The sequence below is a fragment of the Takifugu flavidus genome, chromosome 9 (genome assembly GCF_003711565.1).
Source record: "Takifugu flavidus isolate HTHZ2018 chromosome 9, ASM371156v2, whole genome shotgun sequence".
NCBI classification, from domain to species: Eukaryota; Metazoa; Chordata; class Actinopteri; order Tetraodontiformes; family Tetraodontidae; genus Takifugu; species Takifugu flavidus.
Genome location: NC_079528.1, coordinates 230,333 through 234,907, shown reverse-complemented (window position 1 = coordinate 234,907; position 4,575 = coordinate 230,333). Strand labels below are relative to the sequence as shown.

At 46.8% G+C, this 4,575-nt stretch overlaps 1 long non-coding RNA gene across 1 annotated transcript; it reads left to right on the top strand.

The window, feature by feature from the left end:
- The first annotated feature begins 983 nt into the window (after nucleotides 1–983).
- On the top strand, nucleotides 984–3,279 carry LOC130531240 (uncharacterized). Its single transcript, XR_008952050.1, has 3 exons — nucleotides 984–1,212; nucleotides 1,412–1,541; nucleotides 2,463–3,279. It is a non-coding gene; the product is annotated as an uncharacterized LOC130531240 (long non-coding RNA).
- The last annotated feature ends 1,296 nt before the right edge of the window (nucleotides 3,280–4,575 follow it).

The following is a 4,575-nucleotide window of genomic DNA, read 5'->3' as shown; positions in this document are numbered from 1 at the left end:
AAGAAGCATCGTGTCACATGACACGCCACTTATCGTTTTTCATCTTGGGAGGTCACCAGCCTCAGCTGCTTACTCCTCCGCCATATGAATTCTACACAAAAGTGCATTCACCTGCCCGTGAAGACGCACTTTAGCTGCTTAGTTCAGAGATAACGGAGGGAGGGGGGCATCGCCGCTGATCCGCAGCTGTTATCTGATGCCTTTGAGGAGTCGCCACTGATTTTGAGAGCAGAGCAGTATGAAGTGGAGTCAGGGGCAGGTACCAGTGGCCACATGTGGAGGCAGGAGAGGACGTGAGTTCATCCAGCTGTTCCTGCTGAACTGAAGAAGTACCGGTGACACGAGACGTAAGCTGGAACGATGAGAATGATGGACCGGCCACAATTGTTCTCCAAGAACAAGGGTGTTAACACTGTTGGAATATGTCATGAAGATTATGGGATGAAACAATCTTTTGGAGGCAAAGAAAAGGGTCTATTTCCAGATCTGTCAGGTTTAACGATTTTGGCCACGACCAAAATGTTCGGCTACGCAAGAGTGTTCACACTCACTAACATGATGTATGACACAAATAAATATTTGACAAGTTTCCACTGATTCTGGTAAAATGGGGGGGGTGGGGGGGGTGTATAGTTAATGAGGGTGCAGACAGAGTAACATGTATGCTTGCTATAAGATCAGTCTCTCTCATTTTACTGCGGTAGCACCTGGTAAAACTAATAATCAGCCTTAGGAAACTTTCTCTTTTGATGCTCCACCCACCAAAGGAAGATGATGTTGAGTGTTTCCCAAAACTCTTTTTGTCCTTTTTGTCCTCTAATATTGTTAATCAGCACCTTTAGTCATTAAAACAGATGCAAACACACTGGATACACTGTGTGTGGACACACCCGCATTAGAAGAAGCATTGAGGAAAAAGTGGAAGGGTTCAGTCAGTGCCCTAAACACACACACACACACACACACACACACACACACACACACACACACTCCTACACGTCAACTTCATGTGGCACGGTGCTGGGATTAAAGAGGGGAGCAGTGAGTTTGCTCCCCCCTGTAATTAATAACAGCCTCTGTTATTATGGAAGCCGCACTCATCTTTAGCAGGGAGGGGAGAGGAAGTCCTCCCACAGCACCTCGTAAAGAAAACAGAGAGGGTGGCGAGAGAGAGGCTTGACGTCCGCCGCTAAAGTACAGGACAGAGGACCGGTAAAACAGCCATCCAATAATTTCATACACATGATTATGGCGTGCGTGTACGGTTGCAGTTGCCTTATTGCCACATTAGCGCAGATGATGAAAGCTTAGCTTGTAGCCACATATGTGCAGTTGCGCAACACTTTAGGTGCATGTGTGTGTGTTGTCGGGGTCTTTGGGTCTAATAACAACACTGAGGCTGTTCTCACAGAGTCCTCTGAAGTTCCCTCCACTCCATCAAGTCAGTGTGTGGTTGCCCGGCAACCAAGGGTCCGGTGCTCCAGAGCGGCGCTGTTTGTTCCCTACGAATGATTCACCAGAGAGAGGAAAGATGGGCGGAGGTGAGGATGAGAGAAGGAAATACACAAATTGGTAAATGGAAGAGCCGGCCTCGAGGGGCCCGGAATCAATGCCTGAGCAAACAATCTGGTTCTGTCTGTGCAGCTGTCTCTCCGCCATCGTTCCCTCTGCCTCTGCTCCTGTCCCCGACCTTCTTTCACACAGGCTAATTTATCTTTCTGCTCATGTATACGTGTTAGCATGTAATCACAACCATGAAGTAGGACAGCATTTAGAAAAATCGTCCATGTGTCGGCATTTTCATTGCATCCTATATGGCGTTTTAAGTTCATGTTTACATTGATGGAGACTGCAAGAAAGGACAGAATATGTTAACAAAAAATCTCACTATATTACTGTGTGTACAGAATAAGGCTGCATGTTTAAAGTGTAATGATTATCCTGCTGTAAATCTGAGAAACCAAGAAATCCCTAGCTAACAAGGAGTCCAAACAGCAGATGCTTCACACAGTCGTTCCAGGGGCCAACAGTCACAACAGACGCAACAGTCACAACAGACGCAGCGCTGTGTGGAAAACGCTGTGATTGATGCTGCTTTCAGAGGTCTGACCAAGCTGTATGACATCAGCGAGGAAAGCATCGAGCTAAACAGGAGCGTCAGCTGAAATTAGCGTCTTTGGATGCGGACGTCAATGGAACCTGACAGAACAAACTGTTTCGTTAAGGATGGTCCCACTGGAGTCATGGAGTCATGTTCAAAGCAAACACTGGAGGATGAGAGTTTACGCGGCCTCAGCTACACTGGGCGCAATTAGATCCCCCCCACCACACACACACACACACACACACACACACACACACACACACACAGCAACATCTTTCCACATTAACCTTTTAGTTCTGCCTTTCATAACCTAATTATATCCGTCCTTATCCATATTTCTCCCCCCTTTTCACTGCAGTGCGGCCGTTCTCGGTGCCACTAATGACAAGGTGTGAGCTCCACAGAGTCCCCGGCCAGTGGTCCTGGCTCCCATATGTTCTATATCATCTCCTGAACACTTCCATATGGAATCATGCCACCGTGCCAAGAGCTGACAACAAGTCCGACACCCCGACGGAATGCAGCAGGAGGTGGGGGAACGGAAGGGAAGACTGGCAGAGATAACAAGTAGAATGTAAAGTAAATGAGGAAGAAGAGAGAAAGATGACAACAAGAAAGATCTCTAGGAAAGCAGGTGGACATTGAGAGGTCGAGCCAATTTAAAGGAGACGGGTAAAGAATGCATACTGCGTGTTGATGGAGCAGATCCAACACATTTGATGGGTCAGTTGTACAGATGGTAATCTGTGGCCTTATGGAAATGATGCAGGGTTGTTTCTCTAAAGTACGGAAAAGGAGATGCAAACAGATGGGCTGAAACTGATCTGGAGGAGTTTCCAGTCCATGCAGGAGACTGCAGAAAAACAGGAACATAGAGGAAGGTTGCATCAAATAAGATTAGAAGGGATGCTTGGAAAATGATGGATACGGAGGTTTAGGGTCAGGGGCCTTCAAAGCGCCCTCTTTTATACATTTATACAAAAAATGGATTAATATAAGTTCTAAAGCATCAAACATGGACCCAGAACATTATTATATGTGCATAAAGAGTCCTCTAAAATGCCCTGTTTATATTGCTGACTATACACATCTGAAAGGTTTGTTTCCATTGCAGATAAATGCACAAATGAGGTCAAATCAATAGAAAAACCTATAAAAGTATTCACCTCCACAGATCTTCTGCTGCTTCTCATTGGCTGAGCTTCATGTGGCGTGTTTGTCCTCTTCCTCGAGGTGTCAGGATTTAGGCATTCACCTCTCCACGGTGTGCACGGTGAGAACAGACTGCTCGTGAACACGGAGGTTCTTGTTGTGGCGAGAGGAGCATTTTCTGAGGCTGAATCTGCATCTGATGCTTCAGGATCATCTCTGTGATGGACGCACCAGCGCGTACAGTGGCCAAAGATTCGGGCACTTCCTGCCACTCTGAGTGAAACAATTACACTGGTTAACGTGCCTGTGGAGGCTGTGAGAATGTTTCAGTGCCGCTAATGAGCTCATCGCCCTGGCAACATCAAGCTTTTTCATGTTGTAATGCACCCATTCAACGGCCATAGACTTAAAATAATAAAATAGGAATGCATTTAACAAAAGGCAAAGCCGGGAATATATTTCTACTTTAAATCCATGTTTGAGCGCGCAGGGTGGTGCCTTCACAGGAACAGCCTGAGTTAGCATTTCCTCCAGGGGCGACATATGGTATAGAGGCCACGGGGGGTCGAACACACATCCCTGCAGCAGCCTATGCTGGCGATCATTTGCAGGGACGTGTCTGTTGTAAATTCGTGTCTATATGACTGTAACATGCAGCGTTTGTCTCTTTTTGTGCGAGATTGTGTGTTTTATCAGTTAGCAGCATCGTCTCTCCCACGGAGCTGATGTGCGGTGGAATTTCTGGCCCATTTTGCGCAACTCCAGCGTTCCCTCCTGTCATCACCCAGCACTGATGGACTCCAGTCTCTGCTGGAACCTCCAAAGATAAGCCTTAGATGAGTCCAGATGTTTTGTGAAGCAGCGGCATGCTTCTGTATAACCACAAAATGCAAACGTTTATGTGGCGACTTTACTGGCTGTCATTCCCATCGAGCGTTCAGATATCTGACCGTGCATTATTATGTAACATGATCATCTATGCCCCACAGCACCGGTAGCCTGGACCAAATCATTTTATAGTTCCATGGATACTTATATGTGATGCAGATTAAATCTGAGGAAGAAAATGTGTCTCTCCTCTCTGGAAGTGACAGTAATTATAAACATTCCAGGCTTTGATAAACTCCCAGTAGCGGTATCCCAAAATGAAGCTGGTCTGTTGCCACCGTGAATGAAGACGGACGACGTGACAGCTCCGCACTGCCGGGGCCAAAGCGTCTCGATCCCCTCCTGACTGCAGCAAAGGAATGCAGGATTTAAAGCAGCTGAGCAGGAGGAAGGAGAAGACGCAACGCAGACGTAAATATTCATGCACCCAT